Here is a 17,930-nt window from a genome sequence, read left to right as displayed (position 1 = left end):
GCGGTTTCTTTGCAGGGCGTCGAGAAAACAATCTGGCTTCAACAGCACGTCGTCTGATATCCAGGGATCCTTCTTGATGGATCTGATGATCATAGAATCCTCTCTAGTAGTGGTGGAACGCGGTCTTCCACCTTTGTTATCTGCTGCCAACTTCTCCGTAGAACAATATTTGGAACACAGTCTTGATACGGTCCATTTTTTAACGCGATATTTATCACAAATACTTTTTTTGTGACATTCCACATACGTAATCGCCAATAATTTTCCTCTTTAGTTTCAATCCAAGTCTGTCGGAAGCCATTTTTGCACTTGAAGTTATAAAAATAATAAAAATAAATAATCACGCTTCTCAAGGCTTATCGTGTTACATTTACCTTGTGATGATAAAATAATGCTCTATGGAACACAACGGCTTGGTTGGATGTGGACTGTATTGATGTAATGAAACACTTGTTGTATTTCACTTCTTGTATTGATGTTCTTCGATAAAACACTTTGATAAAACTCACTTCGATAAACTGTCTTGATAATACTGACTGATTGACTTCCATTTACTGACTGAATTACATGTCGATTTACATGTCTCTTATATAGTAAAATAAACCTGTGTGAACCTGTTCTGGAAGATTCTAGATGCTTCTTTTCGATGCTTCTGGAAGCTTCTGGATGCGTCTGGATGCTTCTGAATGTGTCTGGATATTTCTGGATGCTACTGGATGCTTCTTCTGGAAACTTCTGGGAGCTTCTGCATGCTTCTGGAAACTTCTGGAAACTTCTGGATACTTCCTTTAATTATTAAAAAACTTCCATGACGTTGCCACGGACCAGACTTAAGAAAATGAAACAAACCAAAAAAGTTGCACTATATATATATATATATATATATATATATATATATATATATATATATATATATATATATATATATATATATATATATATATATATATATATATATATGTATAATATATATATTTATATGTATATATATGTATATATATATATATATATATATATATATATATATATATATATATAAATAAATATATATATATATATATAAATATATATATATATATATATATATATATATATGTATAGATCTATAGTTTGTTGTCTTTGGGAAGAGCGGAAGGAAAAAAGTGATTCTTACGCCAACACATACGTCACTTTTAATTACTTTTGACTTTCGTCCAACATTTTCGTGTTGGACGAAAGTCAAAACTTTAATTACAAATTAATTGTTATATAAAAAAACCACAAAAACGCAAATTTAATTGACCAGAATGTTTTTAAAAACATTCTGAATGTTTTTAAAACATTCTGAATGTTTTTTAACAATATAAACAATGTTTTTATTTTTATTTTTTTTAATAAAATGTTTTTATTTTTATTTTTTTTAATAAAATGTTTTTATTTTTATTTTTTTTACTGTAAATCATGCGCGGAGTGTTGCTACATCGACTATCTTATAGCCTGACTCGCAAGGGAGTGCTGCTACATCGACTGACAAATAGCCTGACTCGCAAGGGAGTGCTGCTACATCGACATACAAATAGCCTGACTCGCAAGGGAGTGCTGCTACATTGACTGACAAATAGCCTGACCCGCAAGGGAGTGCTGCTACATCGACTGAGGGTTTGGTTGGGGCAGGCAGTTTATCATTATAAAAAAAAAAATTCCGGTCTTGCATTTTAATTTTTACTTTTTGTCAACAAAATATGGAAAAAACTTTCGGACAACATCTAAGGGTTCTATATATATATGTATGTATATATATACAACCCGTAGATGTTGTCCGAAAGTTTTTTCCATATTTTGTTGACAAAAGGTAAAAATTAAAATTCAAGACCGGAATTATTTTTTTTTATTAATTGAGAGACTGCCTGCCCCAACCAAACCCTCAGTCGATGTAGCAACACTCCCTTGCGGGCCAGGCTAAAAGATAGTAGATATAGCAGCACTCCCTTGCGAGTCAGGCTATTTGTCAGTTGATGTAGCAGCACTCCCTTGCGAGTCAGGCTATTTGTCAGTTGATGTAGCAGCACTCCCTTGCGAGTCAGGCTATAAGATAGTCGATGTAGCAACACTCAGTGCATGATTTACAGTAAAAAAAAATAAAAATAAAAACATTTTATTAAAAAAATTAAAAACAAAAACATTTTATTAAAAAAAATAAAAATAAAAACATTGTTTATATTGTTAAAAACATTCAGAATGTTTTTAAAACATTCTGGTCAATTAAATTTGCGTTTTTGTTTTTTTATTTGTTTGATTTATTTGTAATTACGATTTATTTGTAATTAAATTAATGGTTTTTACTTTCGTCCAACACGCAACATGTCTAAAATATTATGATATCATAAACAGTAAAGTAATTTCAGAATTTTGAAGCTAGTAAAAAAATTTAACAAATAATACCAATAATAATTAAATAATTATTCAAAATAATCAAACTTAAATACATTGTATTAATACAATTTATTTATGTAGTATTGTATTAATACAATGTATTTAAGTTTACTACACAACATAAAAAGTAAAGGTAACTTGAAAATCTTACCGATAATACAAATTGCTTCTTACTTTTGATGAGTAGGAAAATCCAATCATACAAAAAATACTTTCTTTCCAAAAGTTAAAGAATAAAATATTTCTACAAAATTTCAAATTTTTGTGTCAAAAAACAAAAAACAATCCACATTGGTATTGATTTTTGATCAACTGACACAACAAAATGTACATACAAACCATTTTACAGTCATCTGAAAAAAAGTGAAGATAACTAATATATATATATATATATATATATATATATATATATATATATATATATATATATATATATATATATATATATATATATATATATTCTTTATAACAAGTTAATCTTTTTTAACAGATTAGAAAAATGATTCATATTAACATTTTTTTAAAACTACTCGCATTAAATCTCAAAACCAATCTTTAGTTCAAACTCTTAAGGCGAGTAATGTTGAATAAAGTTTTGTTTACCTTTTTGTGGTAAACAAAACTTTATTTAAAATTACTCTCACCTTCAGCGGGTCATTGTTACGAGTTTCAACATAAAACGGTATAGCAATAGAAACTGCCTTTTTTCCCCGACTGTTTATTCTGATGACTATGCTAAAATTGAAGATTAAAATATTACCAAGCAAATATTGCCAACTGTTGATTTCTAAATGTAGAGGTTCTGGCTGAAATCGATCAGCAAACTCACCAATCACAGGATCACCTAGCTGCCTAATCCCATTGCTAGACATAAATTCTAATATCACTTTGTGCTGCAACTTTTCTTTTGAAGTAGAAGAAAACGTTTTTTAAAATGCTCGAACTTTTTCATTTCAATTTTCCATGATTTGGGCACTGTATATGTTGTATCACTATCACGACTAATTGTTGCACCATGTTTATTAAGTTGATTTTTATGCACGTTTGCAAATGGTAATGGGTAAGTTACACTGCATGATAAACAATAACTGGCAAATACTATCCATGCAGTATCAACCGATGGTATGAATTCAAATGTCGATTTTTCATTGTTGATACTAAATGAGTTTCATTCAATAAGCAACATTTCATCAGTGTGTTGTCTCTAAAGTATCTTGCATATGTCATCCTTTTCCCCAGCTGTTACTGCATGCAGAAGATAGTGGTGGCTTTGAATTCTTTCACGAAAGTTTAAAAATGACAGTGCTTAAATAGACATAGTTTTTTCTTTTGATTCAGGAGCTCCATCATCAGAGAATTTAACAACATAGTGATTTCTATTGTCGTGTACTTTGTGGCAACAGCTTCTTTCATTGCATGCTTTGTCTGTGCTCCTTTAGCATTTATTCTGCAATAAAGTTTTCTTGTTTGTGCATAACCTTTCTTCTCAAATAGAATAGAAACTTGCTTATAACTTGTCAGTAGTCCATCATTTTTTTGACTAAAAAACTTTTTTTTTGACGACAAAATTATTTTCACAATTTTTCACAAAGATTTTGTAGTTCTACTTCTTTCTGTTTAATATTTTTTTTTTTTTACCAACAACAAATATTCTAACTTTATAAATAAATAATCAGTATAAGTAAAACATTAACTTACACTAAGCAAGTTGAACACATGCTAAGCAAGTGGATATTAAGTTTACTTTTAAAAATCCTTTGGTTTTGTAAATTGCTAAATTAAGTTAAAAAATAAATAAATTTCCATAAAATTACTCACTAAATTTATTTTCACTTTTATCTATCAATAAATACGAGGGATAATAAAATCATAGGTTGTTAGATTGATATGATCAATATTAGAAAAAAAATGATACTAGAAAAAATAAATAAAAAAGACAGGAAAAGTTGTTTGGAAAAAATGAAACAATTTTTTTTTTTTGTTATTCAGAGCACTTTACCACTACACCACTATCACAATATATAGTGTTATTTAACCCTTTATACATAGTGTTATTTAACCATGTAACAACTATGGGACGCTGGTGTCCGATATTTTCAATATGGTGTATTTACACAGATCATTCAGGTCATGTTTTTAAAATGTGCTTAGTCTAATATGGGCTTCAAAGGGTTAAAAGAAACAATAATTATTAAACTATAATACAAATTGCTGCTTATTTCATTTAAAGTAGCAATTTGTATATAAGAAATTATTAACTAGGAACTATTTAAAACTTTCAAAATTAAAACTCACTTATTTAATTTAATAACGTTGCAATTTCTCATAAGCATTATGTAACTCATTGTTTTTTTGACTCTGTAAAATTGATTTTCCGCAACTGCTTTGATACTCTATTTCTTTTTGTTGAATTTTTTCTAAAAATATTAAATGCTGTCTCTAAAAAAAAAAACATTACCCTCTTTTATTGTTACTCATATAATAATACATATTTATATAAACATAAGAATAATTTTTACTATTACTGTAACTTTTTTGGCCTCTATTTTATAAAAACTATTTAAGTATTATAACTACTAAAACTGAAGTAACAACTTTAAATTATCATTATTTAATACTATTTAATCAATAGTTTATTATTATTTTTGTATTTGTTAATTCTACTATTATTGTAATGAATTTTTTTAAATTTTAATACCTTTTTTTTTTCTTATATCGATCATATTAAGCTAACAACCTTTGCTTTAACTATCCCTCATTATTTATATATAGAGTTTAAAAGTGAAAATAAATTTAGTGAGTAATAAATATATTGAAATAAACTTTTAACCTTTAGTTTTCAATATTTCTTGCAATATAGATAAACCTTCTTTTTCACGATTAAAATTACTTATTAGTTTAGTCTTGAATGACTCATTAAAGGAACGTTTACTATCACATTTTGATGAATGACCAGAAATTTTTGAGCAGTTTCTTTTTTTCCCACTAAGCCAGAATGAGATAAAAATATATATTTGCGTTAAAATATTTTAATACTATATATATATATATATATATATATATATATATATATATATATATATATATATATATATATATCTTAATATGATAAAATAAAAAAAATTAAATTGCTTTTTTGAATGATCTGATTCCATTTCCTGGATGCACATTGCAAGTTGAGAGATTTGTAAAGAATTTTTTTTTTTACTTAAATCTTAAAAATCTTAAATCTTAAAAATAAAACTTTTTAACTGCCTAATTATAAACTTTGTAATTTATACAAACACGAAAAAAAAGAATATTATTTCGAAAAATTTTGCAATATTATTTTGTAATATTATTTAAAATTTTAAAATTTTATCAAAATACAAAAAAAAAAAAAAATGGCTGCCAATAATTTTTCTGGAAAATCACATGGAAAAATTAAAGATAAACTGATACTTCACTTCCACTACATTTATAAAAAAATTTTCATAAATGATCTTTGGTGTGTTAGGATAATATTTAGTTAGAGATTTTAAAAATGATTTAATATTTTAGGTTTTAAGGCTTTTTGAACGTTGAAAATGTCAATTTTAGCAAGAAAAAATCAAATATCTCAAGAAATGCAAATTAACTTTTAAAATCTCTATCTAAAAAGAAAGATCAAAATCCGAGTGCCCTTTTTAGATATTTAACAATGTGCATGGAAGAGGTAGCATAACGGTTTATGGAGCACCTTTTTTCAGGCATATTTGTAAGGCCTAAAATAATACGATTAATGCGTAAATAAAAATATGTTCTTCCACAAACAAAGAATGTAATTTATGTTTAACATATTGACACATTAAAATATTTACTTTTTGAACAAAATATCCATAAATCTTAGTTATTTAATTAACTATAGACTGGATTAAACGTAGAAAAATTCCAGTCTAAATGATACTTAAAACTAAACGAATTTTAAAACGGGCGCGCGAACATTGATAAATTCGCGTTAAAAGATTTTTTTGCTAAAGTTAACGCCGCGATTTGTAAAATTTGATTAAAATTAAAAAAACCGTTAAAATAACGACTTTTTTATCTTTAAAAAAACTGAAACATAGTTCAACTGTATTATACTTTAACGGTCTGAACAAATATATTTAAAAAAATCATGTTATTGTATTATATTAAGTAATAAATTGCGTGTTTGTATTGAGTATTTTAATAATTGCGCTGAATATGATTTATTTTGATTGAAAAGTGGTTTTATTTTGTATTTGCCAAATTCTACTGTTATACCGTTTTATATATTATTAATATAGTATTCTTTTATAAAAACCAATTGTATTCTTGAATAACTAGAAACATTCTAAATTTTGTTATGTGTAAGTTAGTTATGTGATAGTTATAAACGAATAAAAAAATTAATAAGTGAAACACAGAGAATTTTTTGAAAGTCAGCGCTAGATATTATTTCAAACAAAAAATACGAAAACATTCAAACAAAAAAATACGAAAAACGAAGTAAACAAATGAGTTATCAGTTAAATAAAAAGTTGTAATAGATTTAAAACCGATTTAGAAATGTTTGTGTTGGCGGTGGTTTTGTTCTGCGTGTTTGCTATTCTAGCTTTAGTTAACGCATATTGTATTGGAACACGATGCATGAGAGTAGGTTCGAACCGTGAGAGTTCACATTTTAGTCCGTGCACTTTTTATTAAAGTTACCAGTTGTATCGTAATAATGGTTGAAAAGATTGACTACTGTTTAAAATAATGCAAGATTTTCATAATAATGGTTGAAAAGATTGACAAGTGTTTGAAAAAACGCAAAACTTTCTGCTAAACTAGTTGCATTGCAAAAGCAAATTTTACGAGTTGAAGAAAATAGAATAAATGGAAAACAAATTTTTCAAAAAAAATGAATGTTTTGTTGAACGTGACTATTCACGAAATTATTTTTTTGTAAGCTTGAAACAATTTTTGTGTTATTCTTATATTCAAACTAAGGTTTTACTGTATATTCTAACGTTGTTAATATAAAAACAATAGCTTTGATAATTTAGATAAAACACACTTGAAAACTTTATTTTATTTATAAGTTTATGTAGAATAACATTTGCATTGAAAGCATAGCTGACATTTTTTTCTCCTAAATTTCTAATGTTATTTTTTTTTTTTTTTACATTTATTCTCTACTAAATTTAACCTTTTTTTCTACATTTTATCTTTTACATTTTTTTATGTTTAGTTTTTGTTTCACTGTTTTTACTCAACAATCATTGTTTGTAGTTAATATTTGTTTGCACTTGCAATAAAAGTTATTGTATTTTGTATGAAAATAGTTATCATTTCTAATATTCATATACATAATTAATTTAGAAGACCGGAAAATGTTATTTAACTTCAAAAAAAAAAAATTTTAAATCATAGATTTTCTGCCCAAACCAAAACCTTCCGTTGATATAGCAGCACTCGTCGCATGCTATACCTATTTGTCAGTCGATCTAGCAAAACTCCTCGTATATTCTTCCTATATGTCAGCCGATATAGTTGCATTCAACGCAAGTTTTACATTCTTTTCAGTCAAAGCATGTAAACAGTAAAAAAATAAAAATATAAACATTCAGATGTTTTTATTTTTATAAATATAAAAAAATAAAAATATTCACATTAAAATTAAAACATTACAAATGTTTTAAAAACATTCTAGTCTATCAATTTTCGTTTTTGGTTTTTGAAAAAACAATAAAATTTAATTATTTTCGTCAATTAAATTTAATGGTTTTCCATAAAGTGTACTTGATTTTGTCTTCTTAAAACACAAAGACCCGTTTTTTACCGCAAACGGTAAATTTAGTTAAAGAAACCAAATTAAATAATCATTTATTTTAGTTTCTTCATAAATGAAAAATGAATAAAATTAGAGAAAAACCATTAAAAAATATCTATGGGCAACTAAAGCTTAATTTGTCAAGCATTTTTTAACAACTTTAAAATATTTAAAGCATTTTGAGCATTAATTAAACAACAATATTTACAGTAAATATTAGTAAGGTATTTACTGGTATTTTACCCGTAAACGATCGGTAAAATCTCAACTCTAATTTAGAGCTTCTGACATTTAATACAACTGAGTATTTCAGACAGTAAAAAGAAAGTAAACAAAATGTAAAAAAATGTGTTTAACTGGACCGATATGATACATATAAGATCATGCTCCAACCATATAGTTTTAAACAACTGAAATAAAAAAAATATATCGAAAGTAAAATAAACTACAACAAAATAAAAATCTTTAGGTATAATCTTAGTTGCAGTACGAATATTTGTCAACATTTGGTGCATGGTGTTTATTCAAACACAATATTACACAATATGGTGTTTATTCAAACACAATATTGCATGTAAACGCATACAAAATGCAAGTCATAAATATGGTCAAAAACTATACTATTACTAGATGAAATTTATGTTAAACCTATCCTTACTTATCATGGAACAGTTGTTTGGTAAAGCAGTAAATGACGAATCAAATCTTGCAAAAGCTGTATTGGCTTCCACGTTTGTATGTTTTCATGGGGACCAAAATTTTTAACTAAAATGTTACCAGTAAATTTTAGTAAATAATTTAGACTTAGATTTTGTATATGATCAAACTCTTATCCTAATCAATCAAATTAAGAAGGCAAATGCAAAAGTTAATTCTATAATTAATGATAATAACAGAAAAAATCAAGCATTTTTCAAACGATTTGATTGCTTATATCCATAATTAACAAATGATGGCATTTTTTTACTTTTTGATTTTGTGTATTTATTGAAGTGTATACGAAATAATTAGATAACTGAGAAGTCTGGTAAAATCTAAATGGAGCTGGTTAAAATGTTGAAGCTGACTTATGTTGCTACTAACCCAAGACTGATTGAGAAATAAAACGTTAATGCATGTTTGAAAGTATTTTGTGAAGAGACTATAAATGCATTAAAATGTCATCAAATTATGAAAGATGATGATATTGATGGAACTATTATTTTCTTAACTTGGTTCAGTTTTGGAAAAAAGTCAACATAAAAAGTCCGTCTGAAGGAATCCACTTAAAGGACTACTTACGAGATCCCATATCATCAGTTGATAATTTACGACTTAATGATTTAATTTAGTTTTCTGGAATGCTAAAGTCAACAATGATTCAAGGAAAGAGAATTAAAAGTATAACCATGGACACAAGCAATGCATTATATCAAACATGTAACGGTTTAGTTGAATTCAGTAAATATTTGTTAAACAACTCTCATATGTATATATTGCTTGGGAATTTTACAACAGATCATACAAAAAGAGCATTTGGAAAGCTCAGACAAGGTAGTGGGGGAACTTATTTTATAAATACACAATAAGTAATTGAAAAGTGGAATATCAGCAAAACCAAACTAGTTCTTCAGAAGTTATTAACATTTCGAGTGCTGCTGTTTCATCTGCCCATGCCTATGATAACTGCTTTCATAAACTTTCAGAGGATGAGTGTGAGATGTTTAATCGTTTACATAAACTTTTAGATCAACTTCCATTTGATATTAAGTCATCGTTAGTTTACATAGCAGGATATATTTCTTGAAAAGGCAGTGAAGATGATGATGACACTTTTTTGTATTATGGTACCTATGGAAATTTTACATCTGCCTTAGACTGTGGTGGCCTAAAAATACCCAATGATACATATTGTGAATTCTTGAGTTACATTCTGTTTAATTATGTTAGCACATCAAACTTTTGTAGATATTCTATGTCCTGTTTATTTATGGATATTGCATGTACTTATGATTTCACCAAAATTACTACAAACCATTGTCATTCTTACAAATATTTTATTTAACAATTATTGCTATATGCATTCACCTGCGTCAGACAAGGAAACCAAAATTAAAGCTTTAAAACTGTTATGTTAGCTTTTGTGAATAAACATACTAAACAAAGTTTGCGTTTTAATTTTAGATGATATTTTGTTTAAAAATTGGTAATTTATATTTTTACTTTTAAACTCTTGCTGTCAATATTTTAATGTACATAAATACATTTTATTACCATTTATTAATGTCAGTTGTTTTTGAACTGCTTTTTTCAAAACTATCAATTCTGTTTTATAAGCGTTTTTGTAGTAAAAATATTGACTTCTTTATTATAAGCTAGGCGTTATATTAAGTCTTCTTATCCTTAGTCTTTTATTTAATCGGGCTGTACTTTTTGAGTAAGACTTAAATAATCAGTATCGTTACATGAATTTTTAAATAGATATTTAAAATTTAGAAAAAATTAATCTAATAGTTAAAAGCATCCAAACAAAATGGCCTCCACATTTTTCGAGCCATTGCGCGATGAGGTGACCTGTTATTTTAGTACGCCCTGTAAATACGCTATTCTAAAGTTTGATTCTTTTTTTTTTTTTTAGAGATCATAAAAAGTAATTTTTTAACATACAGTGTTAAGAAAGTTCTTCTAATTTATAACACAACAAAAATGTCTGAAACAAATCAAAATGACTGAAACAAATCAAAAATGTCATTTAAATCGTTTACTTTTAATTTTTCAGAAATGAGACACTTCTCATCTGATGAAAATTTAGATCCAGGTATTAATTATTTCAATGACATTATTACGGATTATTCATATTACTATTCTAACAAATTAGAATAATTTTTTTATAAAAATACAAAAACTATAATTTTGATCAACTTAGAATTCTTCATATAAATATCAGAAGCCTAAACCGCAATTTTGAAAATCTCCTCAATTTGTTACAAGAAACCAACAATTTTTTAAACATAATTTGTTTAACTGTAAGCTGGAAAAAACTGAAAAAGATTTAAATACTACTTCAAATCTTAATCTTCCTTACTTTGAGTTGATTTCTTAAGAGAGACTTATCAATAAACACGCACGGTCGTTTGCAAGAGGAAAGTTATTATACGCATGCGCAGTGGAATTACATTTATTAAAGAATTTTTAAAATGGCTACGGTAACAGCATTATAAAAACTAATCATTGACAACGAGTAGTTTGTTCAATTTTAGATAATTATATAGGTTTTTTGCTAATTTTTTCATGAAATTATTTTGAAAATAACTTGCAGCTGTACGAAGAAATTTTTCAAATAAAATACAAGACCTCTGATTGTGAATAATATCTACTTTCAGTTAAAGCAACATTAGTGTTTTTGTTTACAATTTTTAAACCTTTTTTAAAATATTTTTGAGCGTAGAAATTTTTTAATTTAAATTTATTCAGCAAGATGAACCTTTTATCTTTTTTTGTATTTTTTGCTTATATGAGGATTCAATTTTTTTTGCAGGGTTAAAAGAAAATCTTAATCATTAAACTTTTGTAACCTGTTGCTATGGTACTCTTTTCCGATGTGGCTCTCTCTCTCTCTCTCTCTCTCTCTCTCTCTCTATATATATATATATATATATATATATATATATATATATATATATATATATATATATATATATATAAATTAGTAAAAAAGACTTATCTAACTTTTTTCTTCAACTTTAAGTTTCGCCATTGCTGGATCATCAGGAAGAGTTACTAAATCTAAAAAAAAATTCAATTTATAGAAAAAATTATTTTACAAGAAGTTATAAATTACACTGTACAACAATTTTTAACTTTTTGAAAAAAACAAGAACCAAATTAGGTTATCTTTATTAATTCAGACGTGCTGATTCCAAATATGTAATCAGTTATGCTGTAGCACGTCACAATTTTTTGTAATAACGATTTAAAGATGTAACGTAAGATGCATTTTTCTATACATATGAATAAGTGAATGAACATGTGTATAATCACTTTTAACACAAATTGTTTACTTGTATTTAATTGTATTTAGCCTGGCGTTTGAATGCTGCATCGGGTTCATCGCGCTGCAAATTCCAGCAGTAATCTGCAAGCATGGCGGGGCTTCACTTTCCCTTGTATCTGCTTTCTATTGTGGCAATGCTCTGATGAAAGCGCTCGCCATTTTCATCATATACATCTCCATTGACAGAGAAGAAGGAAAGATGGGAATGAAGAAAGTGGAGCTTCAGCGACATGTTATAACCCAGTTGTTGATAGGATGCAATTAATCTGTCTACCAAATCAGCGTAATTTGGTGCAATATGTTTTCCAAGAAATCCCTGGCACACCCGTTTGAATGCATCCATGCTGCAAGTTCATATTGATCCATCGTTCCCGAAAACGTTTCATCCAGCATCAGTTCACGTATTTGGGGCCCCACGAAAATGCCCTCTTTAATTTTGGTGTCACTGATATTAGGAAATTCGGTCTGCAAATACTGAAATGCTGGTTTGTCGTGATCTAACGCCTTCACAAACTGTTTCATGATTCCAAGCTTGATGTGAAGATTGGGCAAGATGATCTTCTCTTTATCCACAAGAGGTTCATGAATGACGTTATGGGAACCAACCTCAAATGTTTCTCGTTGTGGCCAACATTACCTCATATAATGTTCTGATTTCATCCTGCTGTCCCATTTGCAGAGGAAACACATGTACTTAGTAAAACCAGCCTGCAATCCATTTAGTATAGCAACAACTTTCAAATCTGCACATATGGACCATCTGTGATCTCTGTATTTAATTCTGTCCAGAATAAGAAATATATTCACATAGCTTTCCCTCAGGGTTACCGAATGTGCTATGGGAATGGAAGGCAGCACATTTCCAGTATGCAGTAATACTGCCTTAATACTATAAAGTGATGCGTCAATAAACAAATTCCACATAGATGAATCGTATTGTATTCCTAGATCATCAAACGATCCACTTATGTCATTACAGAAGCAAAGTTCTTCATCCATAGAGAAGTATTGCTGCAGTTCCCGTGATCGCTTTCTAAATGACGACACTCTTGCATCACCAGCCAACAGATGCCACTCCTGGAGACGTGAAGCCAGCAATTCACTCTGTTGCTTTGTTAAATACAAATCTCGAACAAGATCTTTCAGGTCAGATCCTGTTATGAAGTGGGGTTTATGCTCTGTATTTTCTGGCAACTCGTAACTATCATCGTCATCAGTATCCTCGTCTGAATCAGAACTGTCCGTGTTTGGGATTTCCGATGGAGGTTCAGGAACAGGGAGTTCAGCCGAATGAGGAACAGGACGAATAGCTGAAGGTAGATTTGGGTACACAATAGCTTTCTTACCCTTAGAATTGCGACCTGATATGTTAACAGAACAGAAATAGCAATCTGAGCAATGATTTTGGGGTTCACGCCACACCATTGGCACCCCAAATGTTGGTCCTCCACCAGTCCTGTTCGCCCACGACGATAGTAAACTAGCGCACCTCACAAAGCATGCATGAGGCGCCCAGTTCTTATCCTGGTCGCTGACTTTGCAACCAAAGTATAGTTCATACAGTTTTTTCACATGTGGTGTCAATATTCGTCTGCATCTCTTTAAAGTCAGTTTGCCACAAATGTAACAAAAGTTTTCGGCTTGATTTTTACAAGTTCTGGACATTTCTTGTTTCAATATACACTGTATTATATCTATATATTACTTTGCTAACTGTAGTTTATCTAAAATAAAACAGACTTACATTTAGTCTAATACAAGGTTAAACAAATGCAAATAGGTATATGATAAAGAAATGGTAATAAATAAATCATAAACAACTGCTAATAAATATATTAAAAATCACATTGACAACTTTCATAGTGAAAATCGAAAATTTGAAAATGTGAATTTAACCAAATTGGTGGGTCACACAACAAAACGGACATCAATGGCATTTCCGGTTTTTTTTTCGTTGTTGTACAGTGTTATTATAACAAAAAATAAAAATAATTTTTTTAAATTACTATATTTTTTTGGTTAACGGGAAATGACAGAAAGTAATTATTAAATAAATTTCTTAGGAATGGGGATAATTTAATTTGGTCATTTGTTTTTATAATTTTTTTAAAGGTATTTATTTTCGTGTTTACATTTAGAAATTAATTCAAATTTTTAATTTAATAAATTTTCCTAATTTAAATGAGTAATTATTTCAAATTTTTCTTGCAAACATAGCATACATTTTTTGGAAATGTTATTATTTAGCAGGGCATTTAATATTGCTCTGTTCTTTAAGAACATTGAACACTCTATTTGTAAAATACACTAATATAATTTACACACACATGTGTGTGTAAATTTTAAGATTAAGTGTAAGATTTTTGTAGTCTTTGTATACTTTCGAAAGTATACAAAGACTACAAAAATCTTATTAAAGAAGTTTGAAAAAACTTAAAAAAACATTACAATTCTAAAATTATCATTAAAGCAAAAATAATTGTAAACGCTCCTGGGAAATAATAAAAGAAATTACCGGTAAATCAAAGCCATACCTCAGGTACCCTGCCACACACGATCAAAGTGGATAACAATAATATAAATAATTTCATAAATCAACTTGTTTCTCCGCGCAGCGGCCTTGTTCGTCAAGGTTCGTGTTTTGGAGTTATAGAGTTGGGAGAAGGTAATACCCATAAGTAGCCTCCTCATCAAAAAAAAAATTTTTAAACAATGGCTCACGAATTAATAAATTCTTTGTTGAAATTAGCTCTAAACTATCTAAATTAATTCCTAACACTGAAGCCTCATTTAATGATTTCTTAGTACCGATGGATAATTGCATTCACTCGGATGAGTTATCTAAAGAGTTAAAATTTGATGAGTTCGAAAAGGCCTTTAAAATACTAAAAAAAAAGAAAAGTAGTTGGACCGAATGAAATCAATGGTAACATAATTTTAGATCAGTTTGGCTTTAAAAAAAATAACTCAACTGAGCATGCAATTACTTAGTTGGTACGTGAAAATTTCCAATTCTTTTGAAAAATCTCAATTCACATTAGGAATTTTTATTGATCTTACAAAAGCATTTGATACTGTCGATCATGAAATTTTGCTTTATAAACTTAATTATTACGGAATAGATGAAAGAGTAATTAAATGGTTTCAAAGTTATTTATCTAACAGAAAATAATTTGTTCCTTGTAATTAACTTAATCATAAACAGTTTTTAAATGTTTCCTGTGGTGTTTTGCAAGGTTCTATTTTAAGCCCTCTTTTGTTTTTAATATATATCAACGACTTGCATAAAGCATCAAATCTTCTAAGAATTACGTTTGCTGATGACACAAACTTATTTCTCTCTAACAGTGACATCTATCTATTATTCTCCATGATGAACAAAAAACTTCAAAACATATCTAAATGCTTTAAAAGTAACAAATTAACATTAAATGAAAGCAAAACAAAACGGATTTTTTTTCCACCCGCTCTCCAAAAATGGAGTTATTGCCTGGGATAGCACAGGCCAAAGCAAGTTACAATGTCTCTATTCTGCGGATCGGTTCGCACATTCCTCAATATTTTTTAATAAAATGAAAATCCTCGATATATATAAACTGAACGTATATAAAAATGTATCTTTTGTTTTTATGTGGAAGTATGATTTATCTCCTTTAATTTTTAAAGACCTTTTTATATGAAACAATTAAGCAAGTTTAACATGAGGAATAATAATTATTTAAATAAACCACTCTGTCGAACTGAATTAAATCAATTTTGTACCACTTATCGTGCAGTTCATCTCTGTAACAAAACTATTTTGCCTAATTTCGATTTAAACTAACTTACATTGTTTTTAAAAATAAATTAAAAGATCTCATTCTCTCTATTGAAAATATCTTAGAATATTTTTAACTTATTTTGTGATAAAAAAATAATTTTTATTGTCATGTATGTTCAAGTTTTGTTTTATACTTGTTTACAATTTATTTTTACTTATCTAAGTACGATTTATTGTTTTTATGTTATTTTTTACGTACTCTTAATGTAAAAAGGTGTTTTTTAAAATATTTTTCGTACTTTCTATTGTAAAAGGCTTCGATAAGATCATTGTGATCTTCTTTTAGAAGCCTTGCTTGTATTTGAAAAATATGTAACTTATATATATTACGTCATATGTAAACAAAACATTAAAAAAAAAAACTATAATAGGAATTGTTGGTATTGCATTGGGGAACACTCAAGCAGCCATTATTTTGAAATTATTGACCGAATATGACAGTAATTGGTAACGTTGTAGGGTTTAATTAGCAGTTATGCCATTTGCATTAATTTTATCATATTATATAGAATTGTTCTTAATCTTCAGGTGTGTTTATTGGCGCACTATGAAGTCAAATTTTCACTCAGTTTGATTATTTAAATTTTTTACCGTTGATAACATTAAAATATTTCAAATTTTGCATCACGGGGTACCTTGATGTGTACGCTATTTACCTATATTAGTGCGTTCCTGAGTCAGCATGTTGGCATTATCAAGATCCGTGATAACCGTGGTTAGTTGATATCTATTTTTCATGTTGTGTTCTTTGAAAGGTCAGTTAACAAATTTTTAGATAAAAATTGAGTTGGTCTCCATTAGAATTGGTAGTATTTTTTGACGGAAATGTTATTTCCGAAAAAGTTATTTTTTATTCCGGATTTAAAAGCATTTTTGCAGGATTTAAAAACATGCAGCTGTATTAAAATACAGCTAGATGTTTTTAAATCCTGCAAAAATGCTGCAAAAATACAGCGCAAAAAAAAAATCCTGGAGAAATTTAGCAAAATCCTTTTGAAAACACGGTCTTTAGGAACGTAACAAACTTATAACGGGGAGGCAAAAGATAAAGTTAAAACTATATACGAGATTAAAACTTGATGTTTATACCTAATATAGAGGTATTCATAAAACGATTACTTTACCTTGATCGTAATTTTTGTTCTGATTGGTTCTTGATATATTCTGTCAACTTTTAAGAGAGTCCACTTTGATTACAGCTTTTTAAGTTTACAAATTTTTACAAATTATACTACAAAGACTGTACCACAATTTTCGGCTTCGTTTACCCTCCAGCTAATCCATTATACTTCTTTTGCGCTGAGACTGAGAAAAAGACGCTTCATTTGGTTACCATTTTTATTATATTTTTGTAACCAGAATTATATTTAGCATAGTTATTAATAAGGATTTTAAATTTCTCGTCGGCCTTGTATGCAAGGGAAACAAATAATCGCATTTTGTAATTGAATTATATTTTAACTAAGACAAAACAAAAGATAAATTACAATTAGTTTAATCATTTATTGTTTATTTTAGCAGTACAAACTGCAGGTTTTATAGTTTTTAAATTTAAGTTTATAGATATATATACATATATACACACATATATATATATATATATATATATATATATATATATATATATATATATATATATATATATATATATATGTATATATATATATATATATATATATATATACATATATATATATGTGTGTGTAGACATATATATATATATATATATATATATATATATATATATATATATATATATATATATACATATATATATATATATATATATATATATATATATATATATATATATATATATATATATATATATATATATATATATATATATATATATATATATATATATA

At 27.7% G+C, this 17,930-nt stretch overlaps 1 protein-coding gene and 1 long non-coding RNA gene across 3 annotated transcripts in view; one reads left to right on the top strand and one right to left on the bottom strand.

Moving 5' to 3' along the window:
* The window catches only part of LOC100205615 (large ribosomal subunit protein eL28), a 102,451-nt gene that overhangs the window by 76,158 nt on the left and 8,363 nt on the right, over window positions 1–17,930 (top strand). The window lies entirely within an intron of this gene.
* On the bottom strand, window positions 4,049–5,399 carry LOC136091531 (uncharacterized). The gene is made up of 3 exons (XR_010644052.1): window positions 5,243–5,399; window positions 4,708–4,829; window positions 4,049–4,185 (listed from the first exon to the last, which is right to left on the bottom strand). It is a non-coding gene; the product is annotated as an uncharacterized LOC136091531 (long non-coding RNA).

The sequence above is a fragment of the Hydra vulgaris genome, chromosome 15, assembly GCF_038396675.1.
Source record: "Hydra vulgaris chromosome 15, alternate assembly HydraT2T_AEP".
Taxonomy (NCBI): Eukaryota; Metazoa; Cnidaria; class Hydrozoa; order Anthoathecata; family Hydridae; genus Hydra; species Hydra vulgaris.
This window is presented reverse-complemented; position numbering and strand designations above follow the sequence as displayed.